Genomic DNA, 16361 nt, shown 5'->3' with positions numbered 1-16361 from the left:
CTCCTAACTTAGGCGGCTGAGACTTCTGTTGGAAACCTAGGTTGGGTGGGTTCGAAGATCCACGACCATCATTCTGCTTCGACTAGAAAGGAGGAGGATGCGGGGGAAGAACCCAAAACTTCTGCTCCTTTGGAACAATGTGAGCTGAGGACGAAGATGAATGAGAGTCTCTAAAGCGCATTCTTGAATTCTCGACCCTGAGCAAAGCTGGCTTAGCCGTGAGAGCCAAGTTGTAGAACTGATCGAACTCAGGAGGGTCGTGCAGGGCAAGATAAACATGCAAATATTCCTTGAGACCACCTCTGAATTGATAGATCCTTATCTTCTCATCTGGGACATCCTGCTTAGCATAATGGTCCAAGTTCTGAAAGTCAATGTTATACTGATAAACAAACATGCTTCCTTGCTTTAGATTCCAGAAATTCTCGTGCATTCCCTCAACAAAGCTTGTTGGAATATGATGAGCTTTGAAATCAGGGAAAAAGTCATCCCAGCTGATCAAACAATCACCTCTGGAATCCTTGAGCTATTGCCACCACTCTGTTGTGTGACCTTTTAGCTAGAAAGTAGCAAATGTTACATAGGCCTCAGGCCTGACATTGCTGCACTCGAAATGCTTACTCATGTCATGTAGCCAATCGTCAGCATCAAATGGATGATCACAACAGGTGAAAGACTTGGGCTAATTTGCCAGGAATTGATTGGGTGAAGCAAATGGTTGCTGGTTGTTGAAATTCCCTTGATGGCTTTGGTTCCTTTCTTACATCATTTGAAGCAGCATCTGAGTACTTGCATTGGTGGCGGCCATTAAAGCTTGCCACACCTCTCGAGGAGGAGGAGGGGGTGGCGGAGGGTCTGTGTGTTCTCCATCACGACCCGGATTCTAGCGAGTTGCTGGAGCCATCCCGGAGACTAACATGAATATTAGACTACCGTTCAAAGGCTTGATAAGCTGAATGAAATGCTTGAATGTTGCAACATAAAGTCTTAGCAATTTGCATTCAAACGAGAATTAGTAAGAATGCTTCCATGAAATTAGCGATGACAACATATGATTCGAAAACGTCTTGAAATTGTCAAATATGACCTAGAATTGCTCAGAACAAATGTATATCCCAACATACATCCGATGAAAGAATTTTCTAGGTGACTACTTGAATTCACACCTAAGAATTTCCAAAATCTTTCTTCGTTATACTATCAGGTTGCGGGTCTGGGTACCTACTCAGTGTAATCAGCTACACCTTTCCTGCAACTATCAACACATATCCGAGAAGTCCCACAAATTCATCTACCTCGGACCTTCAAAAACATAACGATACCAAACCCGGTAGATCATTTGAGCTATCTCCACCAGTACTGGCGAAAAGTCACGGCACTATTTGCCACCAAGCAAATTATATATGCATTTTAATGACTACGTCCTGAGATACTAAGGAAGCGGAATTATAACAATGTGTCAAAATCTCCTTGGTGCTCAACTCCCTGGAAAAAATCAAGTCAGAAAAGAGGCACAAAGCTAGAACCCCATCACATCGGTATCATATAGATTCCAAAATACTTATGTGATCCTAAATGTTTTTTGAGTGAGAAAAGGTGTAGAATTAAAATTCCTAAGTCATAAACCTCACGAGAGCAAGGAAGAGGAGTAAAAAGAATCCTACTCTCTGATATAACTAGGACTCAAAATAGTTTTTCACAAAACTCGACTCGGCTAAGTTCGATCAAGCAAAGGCTCCTATGGTTGTATGGCTCTGATTACGAACTTATAACGTCCAAGATGCGGGACTATCCATATTTGGGGATAAGGCCTTAATATGGATAGAGGCGCATATCGTCGTTTCACAAATATAGAAATCATTGCAGATACATTTATGAAGAGATGAGTATATGGATTGGGTTACACCCTCCACATGCTAAATTACAAGTCACACAACATTTTTTCAATCATCCATAAGATAGAGTCCGAGTACGAATGAAAAAAGACGATAAAACTACAATAGTTCTGTCTCGCTAGCCCTGGAGATGACCAAGGTCCCCTACTCATCGGGGTACGTCATGTACATGCGCCTCCTCTCCTCATTGAACTCCCACAGGAGGTGCGAAGCATCGAACTTCTCTGGATATGCGGTACCTAGACTTGTGGTGTTGTGGTAATCTGTGTACCACAGGGACTCAGCAATCTTGCGACCATGATATCGCGACTAATCATGTTATTGGGTGTGGTAAGGTTAAGTGTTGGGATTGCAGTAGCACTAAGATTATTTGGTGGCTAACTTACGTGAAAATAATTTAAATTTAGTGGTCTATGCATAATGTATGTGATATATTGTTGATTAATAAGTGATCGTGAATACCTACTCACATCATTCACAACCCCATCGTGTCCTTAGTCGGAGTAGAAACTCACGAATAGAGGAAGTCATGGTTACGCACACAGTTGACATATTTTTAATTGAGTTTACATCAAGTTTTCCATAACTAGATGTTAAACAAATTTTCAAGTTGCCACATAACCGTGGGCATGAATTTTTGAAATATATTAACCCTGTAGGGGTGACCCAACTAGTCCATCACAAACTGTCACAAGCTGCTCTATGAAGAAAACCTCAACCTCGAGATCGCCCGAAGTATCACTGATATGTGAGTGCACAAGACATCTGTTAAGAGTAAAACAATTCCAGCAAGACCACCCAACAAGCCAGATCCCAATAGGAGCCACACGTATCTCTGTCTCACGGCACTACCGGATGAGCCGGGCGTACGATGGGTGTATAGAAATCCCCGGAGTTGCCCCGGGTGGCCCCCGCAAGTGGATGTGTTTAGAAAAACGCTCATGAGGAGCACTGGCCCGAATTATTGATTAATTATCCAAGGGGTAGCTATTCCCTATGCATATTTATTAAGCTGTTCAGCAAATGTAATACCAATGTTGGGCCTTGTCGGAAGAATCTTAACTCAAAACAAATTATCGAGGGGATATCAATAACAACCCCAAGCGTGTTAGGAGCGCTAAATATGGAACATAACACCCGCAACCGGAACCAGGGGCGGAAAAAGCGTAAAAAACACCGAGCAAAAGGCCAAGCCTTCCACCTTCACCAGGTATATATGTGCATTAAATTAAATACCAAGAATAAGATGATATTGCAAATATCTATGTCAACACATGGATCAACATGCACCTACAACTAGCAATGTTATAAGAAAGTTGAGCAAGCGCTAACTTAGCCAATCAATGTTTTGCTACGATGCGGAAGTGTTAAAGGGTTTTTATCGAAATTTTTGGAGGCTCGAAATTCAGGTGGTAGGCAGCGATAAACAACGATGGAAACGAGATAGCTAAGCATACCAAAATTAGAAACAATGTCAAAGTCACGGTCATCTTGCTTGGCACTTCTTCTTAGGGATAAACCTCTTGCTCCTTAAGAACATTCTCAACGGGATCCTCATACTCATTCTCGGCACCCGAAACCACCCAAAAGAAAATACAACATCCATTGAACACACAACTATGGCATGATGCTCAAACATATGATGCATGAATTTGATGTGAATGAAGCATGGAAATGCTACACTAGTCAGCTTTATCATGCAATTATTTAGTTCTTACTATTCTGGATAGAACCTCAAGATTATTTATTTGGGCATGCATGAACATAATAAAAATTAATACATCATGAGAAAATGATGCAAATGCATAAATTGAATGTCGCAAACCGAGTTACGGATCTCTCGAAACTCACAAAACAAGATACGAAAGGCAACGATGATGAAAAATAATTTGAGAGAGGCTATGAGAAATTCCTTAGCACCCCAAGTATTCCACTGGATTGGGAACGAAATTCTTGGTGAAATAGACCTAAATTTTATGCAAAACAGCGGAGAAAAACTCACACAAAGCATAAAACAATCTAGCAAACAATTTGTCGACAACCAGCAACATGCCACTTTGTTCATAAGAAAACTAATAGCTACAGCCACCCATCAAGTTCAACCAAGACTTGACTATGAAGGTATCAAAGAGCACAATAACCTCCCACTAACAGCAACATGGATATGTTCATGAATCAATTGCACTAAATCTCATAACACGACAAATATTATGATAGATTAGGACTTAGTGAAAATGTCAGTTTTACACAAGCAGATTTATCATGATGACATGTGGGCAGTAATAAAACTCTATTCTACAACAACTTTCATGGCATGAAATTTAACAGGGTGATAGAGGGCAACAACTACTATAATTCGCTCCCACTAAACATGAGCTAAAACTGCACAGAAATCATGATAGCATCCTCTAAACATGGCATAATTATATAGGCAGATTCTCACACTTAGTCAAATTTCACAAGGTGTATACTGAGTAGTTTACATCAACATGGCATGTTTGACACGTAGAATAGCTAAGATGCAAGACTGATTTTGCAAAGTAATGGCACCATATTACATAGGGCAACATGCTCTTCATTTCACACCAAAGTACCAGCACAAAGAACTTGTAGATGCATGGCAATCATCATGGCAACACTACCAGTTGAAACAGTTTGCAGACTTAGTCATATTTCAACACAACCTAAAACAGAATTATTGAGATGGCTTGTTCACAGCAAGAAGCCCACAAATAAAAAAAGTTTTTATGGCAATGTAAAATAACAGGACCTAGTGCTCCTTAAATACTACAACTTTCATGTTGACAAGTGTCACAAAGGCTGCAAGGATTGCTCCACACAAAATTAACGAAATGGCATCTTAGCACAAAATAGCATTTTCGCAAACTTTCTCAAATGACAAAACTAATGCCACTATTGATTCCTTGGATTTTTTACCCCAAATTCATATATCATAAGCCTATGTTCTTGTAGAAAATAATGTCACAAATCCATTGCAAGAATTACAACTACTTGGTATAACCTAGAACATGCCAAATTAGGCATATGCCCATAGTGGACTTGGCCAGCAATGGCAACTTTCTCAAATTAACATATTACAATGCAAGAAATAAATAAAAGAACCACTAAAACAAAATAAAAATAAAAATGCCCACGGGTCCACTGGTGAGTCACAAAGGGATGCTAGGGGGTTGACAAGTGGGCCTAGGGCCCACTTTCAGCCACACACGAAAACCATACCCATGAGAAGTGGATCTAACCCGAGACCTCCCTCAGTTGAAGGCACGGCGAACAGTCGAGCTCGCGGGTATGGCTTGACCTGATTTGTGGCTTGAGCCCTTTTGGCTCCACCCTTGCTCTCGACAGCGCCCACAACACACACACACACACACTGCCCACGCACTCACTGGCGGCGACGTCAGAGGACACTCGACTATGTTGGTTGTGGGGACCCCGACTAGTAAGTCATGATCACTGAAGGCACGTGTATAGTGATCCAAGATATCAATGCTCACTTGTCACACCCTCTTTTCACTTGGTTTCAACTGTAGTCTTTTCAAATTGGAGTTCATTAAAACATTTTAAGCAAGTGCCATGAGTGCTATAATTGTCATTGTTTTTGTGTATGCTTGAGTGTGCGGATCTAAAAAAATATTTTTATAACATCATATTTCCAAAAAGATCCTTTTTCTCATTTTGATTAATTCGAAACCTTGCTTTGGGTTTTGCACTACAAGTCCCTCATTCCAAGGGGGTGCCTTCACCCAAAGATTGTATTATGATTTTAGCACTATTAAAACTCTCCAAAATCATAAAATAATTATTTTAGGAAATATTTGTCTATTTTACTTGCATGTCCTTTTCTAAGGCCAGAAATGATATTTCTAAGAGAAACTTTTTTTTTCTGTCTTAGAAAAATCTGAGAAAATTTGGAGATATTCAAAGGACATATCTTTTCCATACATAAGATTTTCAACCCCTATTTCTGTTCAAAATAATTGAGCAAACTTTTGAAAACCTATTCTGTCTATTTTGACCTTTTAAAATACTTCCAAATGAAATATTCTGAGTAATTCTCAAAAAATTCTAGCATGCTTCCCAAGTTATATTTGGTGATCTTGCCAAGTTTCACCTCATTTGAAGGTGGCTTGGTTCACCAAATGGTTCTAAAACCCTTCGTGTCCAGAAGCAAATTGTAGCAACTTTACATAGCAAAGTTTGTCCAAATGGCGTGAAACTTTGCACAAGTGCTCAATAACCCAAATGAGGAGACCCTGCCAAGAATTGGATTTGTTGGGATTAATTTACTCACATTTTCCGTTATTAAGACATAACTATCCATTTGGGGTGTTTTCAAGTTTACACGGTCAAACTTGTCCAATGGAGCTAAAATTGGGTAGAGCATCGTACTTTTCCAAACACACAATCCTGTTAACCTTCGACATCATTGGTGGAGGTTACCTACCCCAAACCCATAACAAACACCTTTAGCCAGATTGGTCAAACAACACCTAGCACTCTCTGCACCCACTCCCTTCCCATTAAACTCCTAGCACAAACTGCCAGCACCACTCATCAACTGCAGACGAGTGGCCCCTCTTTGGATCCAAGCATGTAAGCCAAAATCACAAGTTTAGTTCCTCATTCAAAGCTGACAGCATCTCCTAAAGCACTTCCCATTGACCAGCAATGCATCTCTCGGCTCCTAGAAGTCGAAGGGCGTCTAAGCCAACCCCCAGGCACCCGAGGCAGGGCCAAAGCACACCAGGGTGCGCCAGCATGCCCCGGCATTTAAAACCTGCGCTCTAGCCATGCTACAGGGCACACCCGAGGCAAAGGAGGCTAGCCCCCGCCGGTTCTCACCTCCCCTCGGTGTCTCTTCATGTCCTAGAGAACCACCCGACTCACGGTAGTCTGAGACACCACTTCTCTCCCTCTCTACTGACTTAGGCAACGCATGCCCTTGAGCGATCGATTTGGCCAGTAGGGCGCGGCCCCGCAGCACGCGCGCATAGAACCCCCGCTCACCCTCGTTGAGTCTCTCGAGTCTCAAACCACGTCCACAAAACCGTGGTTTCGACCCTGAGCTCTCTCTCCCTCTCCTGCAGCCACGGTGAAACCACCGGCGCTCCCCGACTCGGTGCACCATTGCTCGCCTATAAATATGCCCTCCCCCTTCACTCCAGCACCTCACCCCTCTCCTCCAGACCCTCAATCGAGCCCCTAGCCACTCCACTCGAGCAAGATGAGCTCTGGTTCTTAAGATTGACCGAGGCCCCGCCGCTTTGGAGCTCTGTCGATCTCGGGCTAGAGGCCAGCTCTCGCACTCCTCTCACCTCCTCCATGACCGTAGTATGCTCAGGAAGCTTCTCCACCTCTTCCCCGAGGTTTTCCCTGGCCGTAGCACCCCTCTCCACCACCACCCAAATCATCTCCGCAGCAGCCACCTCATCGCTGGTGACTCGGGACCTCCCCGTCGATCTTTGCACCCCGAGATGGTTGGCGGCGATGGCACGGTGTCATTCCTGCTATCTCCTAGCCGCAAGGGCCTCGGAGCCGCCGCCGGCGTGCCTCCCCTCCCCTCTATCCAGAGGAGGAAGATGGCCCCGACAGGCATGCCCCACCTGTCGGTTGTCAGCCTCTCCCCCTCCCTCCTCTGTCTATCGTTGATCGCACGGGCCCGCGCGTCAGGTTTAAACCTGATGGCGCTCGCACACCTTGGCTAGCTAATTGGCTAACTAGCCGGTTAGTTAGTTGGTCCGGCACAGCGACTGGCCGAGTCAGGCCACGGGTTGTGCCCCTTTTCTTTTTCTTTTAAATCTGAATTTTAAATGATTTTTGCAAAATTAAATATTTAATCAAATTTAATTATTTTTCCACCACAATTCTTCTAAAAATATGCAGAATTTATTAGTGTTGTTGGACATATTTTTGCAAAGACTTTTATACATAGCTTCAATTAAAATGCTTATTTTAAATATTTTAGCTCCTGTTAAATGGATTTTAAAAATATCTTTTTACATCAAAACGAGAGACAAGCACTTTTAAAACTAAAGTTAAGATTTTTCAGAATAGGTCAACATTTTTAAGGTAAGTTTGTGCTCTGTTTTTGAGTGTGCTTCTTATTATCCTTCTTAATATTACATAGATAGATCGCGTGTTTGACAAAGGACTTGGACCCAAAGACCCCAAAGACCCCAAAGACCCTGGTTACCTAGCTGATCAAGGCAAGCAGCCCTTTGACCATGTTTGATAAAATGCTTTATGCATGACATGTAGACTATTTTATTTTGATGGATATAGTTAAGATTAATCGGTGCACCCCAGCATGGTGTTACGGATGGCTCCTCCAGAGCACTTGCATTGAGCATGACCCTATCATCTATGAGGGTCACGCTGATTAAATGTTGACAAGTAGACAGTAGTGCTACACATAGGATGAGCATATGCATGATGATGGTAAGGCAAAGATGAAATCAAAGGTTTTTCGAAAACCCCGTCGGGTCCCACTAATGCCCGAGGGTGATGGTGTTGAGCAGGATGACCACTTGAGAAAGAAGTGGTGTACCGAAAAGGTTTTGTGTGGTTGGTTTCGGAAATGGGATTAGATTTATGATGTGTCGACCGTCCCAACCTTACATGTGAGACCACGACACCCCTTTATGGGACGGGGCTTTGTTGATTATTTGGTCGGTGATAGCAAAGAGCCCGCATTACTAGTGGCACGGTGATATGTGGTCACTCTCGTGATGGGGTCGTATCAGGTAGGTCGACTATGTCGTTTTCACGTGTTTCGGCTACACCGTTGGTCCCTGCATGGATGAAACGGTCGAGAGTTGGTGCTCGTAAGACGTAGATCATGTGGGCTGGGTACGAATCGAGTAGACTCTTTGTCTAATGTCATCAGGGGAATGGCAATGTTCGGGTACTTACGTCGGGTATGTTATATACCGCGAGTCGTGGATGACACGGAAGTTTCCCGGTTCTCATGGGTACAAAGTACAACCTGTGCAGAGTGTAAAACTATTCGAATAGCCATGTCCACAATGAAGGATAGTTGGGTAATCCTGCTTAAACTACGTCCAGTCGTTTTAGCATAAACCAAGTGTGTGTGTGTGTGTGTGCATGTGTGTGTGTTCACAAGTGTTATATAAAAGAGGTCATAAGGTCAAGTTCGTTGACCTGGCGTATAGGGTGAACCCAAGGTGTTCAGCCCTAAACAGATATGTCGATATTTGTAACTTGTTTATATGAGTACCATCTAGTTTATGATGCATATCCATACAATTAAATTACCATGCATATTATTAAGTAGAACTTGCTTTCCGCAAAGGCTGCATATTACTTATTATCGTACCAACTGCATTATCCACAACATGGGTTGTTTGCGAGTACATTCAAAAGTACTCATTGGCTTGCCACTGGTTATGTTATTGGCCAGACATGGAGGAACCGTAATATGGAGAAGAATTTGTCGTCGGAGACGGACACGCGAAGTAGGATACTTTCCAGTCAAAATGCTTGTTGGTTAAGGCTGATGGCATGGGTTTCCATTTTCTACCAAGTTTTCCGCTAGTAGATGTGTTGGTGTGATCGCCCTTCTTGGCCCTATCCATGTAAGACTTTACCATAATGGTCATTTGTTGTATCAAAAGGTATGTCTGGATGTAAGACTCTTATTATTCAGTTTCTGTGTGTTCGGTGAGCATTGATCTCTGGGTTCACTAAGCATGTTCGTTTGACGATCTCGACTCGTAAGTAGGGGTCCACACAGAGCTGTCACTAGCAATGAGCGGGTACTTACGTCGGGTATGTTATATACCGCGAGTCGTGGATGACACAGAAGTTTCCCGGATCTCGTGGGTACAGCGTACAACCTCTCCAGAGTATAAAACTATTCGAATAGTCGTGTCTACGGTAAAGGACAGTTGGGTAATCATGCTTAAACTACATCCAATTAGTTCCCCATAAACCAGGTGTGTGTGTGTGCATAAGTGTTATATGAAAGAGGTGATAAGGTCAAGTTCGGTGACTTGACGTATTGGTTGAACCCGTGGTGTTCAGCCCTCAACAGATATGTCGATCTCTGTAACCTATTTTTATGAGTACGATCTAGCTTATTATGCATATGCATACAAGTAAATGACCATACATATTATTGAGTAAAACTTGCTTTCCGCAAACGCTGCATATTACTTATTATCGTACCAACTGCATTATCCACAGCATGGGCTGTTTGTGAGTACATTCAAAAGTACTCATTGGCTTGCCACTTGTTATGTTATTAACCAGACATGGAGGAACCGGAATATGGAGAAGAATTCGTCGTCGAAGACGGGCACGCGAACTTGGACGCTTCCCAGTCAGAATGCATGTCGGTTAAGGCTGATGGCATGGGTTCCCGTTTTCCACCAAGTTTTCCGCTAGTAGATGTGTTGGTGTGATCGGCCTCCTAGGCCCTATCCATGTAAGACTCGATCATAATGGTCATTTGGTGTATCAAACGGTATGTATTGACGTAAGACTGTTATTATTCAGTTTTCTTTGTGTTCGGTGAGCATTGATCTCTGGGATCACAGAGCATGTTCGTTCGGCGATCTTGACTTGGAAGTCGGGGTCCCCACAGAGCTCGGATCAGAGCCAAGTTGACTGTAGGAAGACTTAGGTAGCATGGACGAAAGCCGAGATGATTAACACACTCAGCCCTTACCCTCAATATATTCTACACCCACTACCATTTCCTACCATCAACAAATTTCTAACCCTCTCCTAAAAACCTTGTAGATGGTCGTCGTACCTTAGACGCTTCTAGAGACTAGCTTTCCCCTACTCTTGGGAGACAGCTTGGAGAACTATCAAGTATGCCGCAGGCCCATTTTTCTTTACCACAAGCATTGGTTCAACGCCGACACAAAGGAATATCACGTGGATGTGATAGTGAAGTAAAACGACTCCCCATCTAGTTGGTTCTTTGAAGGACCACAGATGGAGAATCTGGTGTTGGCAGTGGAGACAACAGCACAAGAGGCGCTCGAGCATCTCCATGACTTCCTTCCCGAGATGGCCAACAAGCCGGCTACTCATCACCTGCCTTTTGTTCAGGACGGACTTGACGGGAGCTGGACACTCAACCCATCTCCGGAGGACGGAACGCCACTTAGGTTTCAGACCTACTACAACCTCTCTGCCGACACCATAACTCGCCTTCTGATCAAGGAATCTATGATGCTCCGGCAAGAGCTTCACCAAGTCAAGGACCTACTCTGACTAGAGAAGATGAAGACACGCAAGGTAAAGAAGGAGGGCGGACCCGGAGAGTGGTCTGCCATCGCCGTCCAAGGAGGAGTACCTCCAGTAAAGGCCACTCCTATATAGAGTCGTCGTCTGACCGTAGAAGATACACTAAGCTCCTCACCGATTCACCGACAAAACGTCTTCATGATGGACCTCTTCCTTCCCCCACACCACTAAAGGAAGAAGACGCCCGCACAAATAAGGATGAATATGAAGACCCTGAAGAACCCTCATACGAGACCGAGCAATCCGCCGCTTAGAGGGGTATCTTAGGACAAGTTAGGAGTTCCCTGTGCGATGTTGAGTCCGTGTAATCATTTAAAAGAAACCCTGAATGTTGTGTGCTTCATGTTTCTGTTTTTATGCAAGCCGCGCTTTTGCCTTAGGCAACATGTAAGCAACTGCATCGCCTATCTGAAATTAATGCATTTGCATAGGGTTCTTCAAACCTTTTGTAACTCCAGCAACTCCAGTACCTTCAGCAACTCCAGCACTCGCACTTCTAGCTAGAAGCCAGGAACCAGTGGGTCTACCCAAGCTGGAGATCACCCCGAGCAGTGGCAAGGCGACATTCCCCCGCCACCGCCTGCCCCGGAGAGCATGACCATGGCTCATTTCCTCCATGCTCTCTGAGAGGAACGCCAAGCCAACAACGTCGCCATCCAGCAGTTGGCTCAGGTCCTAGTGAACAACCCGCCGTAGGGCAGAGATGGCAGCGGTCGCTCCACACTGTCTGAGTTCATGAGGACTACGCCCCCCATATTCACGGAGACAACGGAGCCCATGGATGCCAATGACTGGATCCGCACCATTGAAGACCTCCTCGCACTGGTTAAGTGCACCGACAATCGCGAGAATGTCCTTTATACCTCTCACTATCTCATAGGCATGGCCAGGGCTTGGTGGGACGGGTTCCAAATTATGCGGGATGCACAGGCTATCACTTGGCCTATCTTCAAAGAAGGATTCCACACTGCTCACATTCCCCCTCGGATTATGACAATTAAGAAGCGGGAGTTCCAAGCTCTGAGGCAAGGCAGCGGAACAATCAAGGAATACCTGCAGAAGTTTAACCTTTTGTCGAGGTATACACCAGAGGATGTCAACACTAAAGCTGCAAAGGTGGAACGCTTCATGGAAGGGCTTCAGTAGTCGCTACAATAGCAGCTCGTTGTCTGTGAATGTCGGACCTTCTGTGATCTAGTGAACAAGGCCCTCATGCTGGAGGACAAGCGTCGTGCAATGGATGACACCCGCAAGGGTAAGCTGATGGAAAATGGAGGTTCCAGTAGCCAGAAGGCACGTCCATGGCAATCCCCCTGGCAAGGCCCAACTATCAGCAGCAGCAGCAGCAGTACAAGACGCCTGCATTCCGTTCGAGCCTTAAACTTTGTAGCATGCCAACCCCAAGCCAACAATCAATCCGCCCAACAGTAGTGGGGTCAAGCCCAACATTCCAGGGCAGGTCACCTTCTTTGGATGTGGATAGACTGAACACTACTCCAGGTAATGCCCCAACAAGAAGCCCGATGCACCGCGCCCCAATGCGCCAAATCAAGGTCATGCAGCACCAGGCAGGAACTAGGCTCCCCACAACTAGTAGTACCAGAGTAGGGGACGCGTGAATCACATCTTCGCAGAGGAAGCCCAGGAGGACCCAGACTGCATTCTGGGTACGTTCCTCATCGACTCCACCCCAGCAATAGTATTGTTTCATTGTGGTGCTTCACATTCTTTTGTCACCCAGAAGTTTGCTGCAAAGTGTGGTTTGAAGCCTACCCTCCTTAATGGGCAAATGGCAGTACATACCCCGGGAGCAGTGCTAAAAACCAACCTAGGATGTAGAGGAGTTGGAATCAGCATTAATGGGATAAGCTTCATAGCAGATATCATCGTCCTTAAGTCGCAAGGCTTGGACGTGATCCTTGGTATGGCCTGGTTGGCCAGGCACCAAAGCATACTCGACTGCGTCAAGAGGGCTATTACCAGGACAAGTGACCAAGGGGTAAAATTCAAATATGTCCCTGAGCCTACCTCCACTCAAGGCCCTCAGTTTAATTGCCTTTCAGAAATAGAGTTGGACTGAGTACCAGTAGTTTATGAATACCTAGATGTATTTCCTGGTGAGTTTCCTGGGATGCCTCCTGACGGAGACATCGAGTTCATCATTGAGCTCATGCCCAGATCAAGGGCTATCTATAAGAAGCCCTATCGGATGGGATCCGAAGAGCTGGCAGAGTTGAAGAAGTAGTTCGATGAGCAACACGGGAAGGGATTGATCCGTCCGAGTGCAGCACCTTGGGGATCACCTATTCTATTTGTGTCCAAGAAGGATGGGACTATGAGGCTCTGCATCAATTACCATTCCCTCAATGAAGTCACGGTAAACAACAAGTACCCGCTCCCCAAGATTAAAGACCTATTTGACCAGTTAAATGGTGCCAAGGTATTTTCCAAGATCAATCTCAGATCTGGATATTACCAACTAAAGATTCGGCCCGAGGACATACCTAAGACAGCATTCGTGACCCGGTATGGCCTATACGAGTGCACGATCATGTCGTTTGGCTTAACCAATGCCCCAACATAATTCATGTACCTCATGAACAAAGTCTTCATGGAATACGTGGATAAGTTTGTCGTCATCTTCGTCGATGACATATTAATGTTCTCCAAATCCGACGAAGAGCATGAGAAACACTTGAGACTAGTGTTGGAAAAACTTCGAGAGCACCAACTTTATGCCAAGTTTAGCAAATGCGAATTCTAGCTGCACGAAGTTGGATTCTTGGGTCATACCATGACGGCAGTCGGATTGGCAGTCGATTCTTCCAAGATTACCACAGTAACCAACTGGGAGTCGCCAATCGACGTAAAGGAAGTTAGAAGTTTCCCCGGACTTGCGAGATACTACCGCAAGTTCGTGGAAGGGTTCTCCCACATCGCCCGACCAATGACTCAACTCTTGAAGAAGGGCAAAAAGTTGGAATGGACGCCAGAGTGCGAAGAAAGCTTCCAGGAACTAAAGAAGAGATTGACCACCGCCCGGTACTGGCCACACCAGATATCAACAAGGAGTTTGTGATATACTTTGATGCCTCAAGAATCGGGCTCGGAGGCGTCCTAACGCAAGACGGTAGGGTCGTGGTTTATCAGTCACGGCAACTGCGCCCGCATGAGGAAAACTACGCCACACATGACCTCGAATTTGCAACCTAGTGCTTACCTTGAAGACGTGGCAACATTACCTTCTAGGGAAGCAATGTCAAATATACACCGACCACAAGAGTCTGAAGTATATTTTTACCCAAAGGGAGTTGAATATGAGGCAGCGAAGGTGGTTGGAGCTGATCAAAGACTACGACCTCAGCATTCAATACCACCTCGGTAAGGCCAACATGGTGGCCGATGCCTTGAGGCGAAAGGCCTGCACCTTGAATGCTACAATCAAGGAAAGGCTACCCGCCCTATATGACGAGCTGGAGAGCTTCGGGTTAGAGTTGGTTGAACAAGGATTCCTAGCTAACCTCAAAGTCAAACCCACTCTAGCAGATGACATCAAAGAGGCCCAGAAGGTAAATGACAGCATTGAAGGCATCAAGAAGAAGATCCAGGAAGGCAAGGCCCCATGATTCCCAGTGGGTGAACAAGCAGTTGTGTGGTTTGGGAAACGTTCATGCGTACCCAACCAGGCCGAACTCAAGAATTTAATCTTGCAAGAGGCCCACAACACACCGTAGATGTACAACCCAGCCACCCAGGTTCAAGTCCCCACGGGCGCGAATTTGGGTTCTTATTATTTAAAAAAACTCGCTGTGGGGGGTTTCCCTTACAGTTTTCCTTCAAAAAAAACACCATACTCAATCCACCCCGGTGGGACCAAGATGTATCAAGACCTCAAGGAAATATTATGGTGGCATGGCATGAAGCGGGAAATAGCTTTATATATCTCCAAGTGCGACCTATGCCAGGTGGTCAAGGCCGAGCACCAATGACGTGTTGGGCTCCTACAACCTCTCCAAGTGCCCGAAGGGAAGTGGGATAAGGTTGGTATGGACTTTGTCACCAGTCTACCTAGGTCCAGCAGGGGCCATGACTTCATATGGGTCATTGTTGATCACCTGACCAAGGTCTCACACTTCATTCCTGTCAGCACCACTTATTGTGGTGACAAGCTGGCTAGTCTCTACATTGAGCGTATTGTGATCCTCCATAGAGTTCCCAAGGAAATCTTATTCGACCGAGGCACGCAGTTCACCCCAAGAAGCTCTGGGAACCAAGCTCTCTATCAGCACCGTCTTCCACCAGCAGACGGGCGGACAGACAAAGCGAGTGAATCAAATACTTGAGGATATGCTCCGCGCTTGTGTCTTAGCGCATGGGACCAAATGGGAAGAATGTCTGCAATTCGCTGAGTTCTCATACCAGAACAACTATCAGTCCATTTTTCCAGATGGCCCCATTCGAAGTGCTATACGGACATAAGTGCCACACCCCGTCAACTGGTCCGAAACTAGTGAAGGGTTGATTTTTGGGCCAGACGTTCTCTGTGAAGTTGAGGACAAGGTGCAACTTGTCAAGGAGCACCTAAAAGTGGCCAAGTCATGACAGAAGAGCTATGAGGATTCTCACCGCAGAGAAGTGGAGTTCAACCCTAGAGACCATGTGTACCTCCGCGTCACACCTCTCAAAGGGACTAAGCATTTCCACATCAAGGGGAAGCTTGCTCCAATGTTCGCTGGACCTTTTAAGTTCACGACAAGGCATGGAGAAGTTGCTTACGAGTTGGAGCTACCTCCGGAACTTTCGGGTGTGCACGACATCTTCCACGTGTCACAACTTCGGAAGTGCCTTCAAGTGCCGAGCCATCCAGATCTTTATAAGGACATCGACCATCAAGCCATTCACCTTCAACCTGACCTCACTTATCATGAGAGGCCGATTTGCATCCTAGACGAAGCCGAGCGTTGTACCAGAAGTCGCACCATCAAGTACTTCAAAGTTTAGTGGAGCAACCACACTGAAGCAGAAGCAACATGGGAGCACGAAGACTATCTATGTTCCAAATTTCCGTACCTTTTTAGCACCTAGCTTAGGAATCTCGGGGTAAGATTCTTGTAAGGGGATAGGTGTGTCACACCCTGTTATCACTTGGTTTCAAATGTAGTCTTT

Source organism: Hordeum vulgare, chromosome 2H, assembly GCF_904849725.1.
Source record: "Hordeum vulgare subsp. vulgare chromosome 2H, MorexV3_pseudomolecules_assembly, whole genome shotgun sequence".
NCBI lineage: Eukaryota > Viridiplantae > Streptophyta > Magnoliopsida > Poales > Poaceae > Hordeum > Hordeum vulgare.
The sequence above is the reverse complement of the archived record's forward strand: the minus strand, read 5'-3'. Positions refer to the sequence as shown.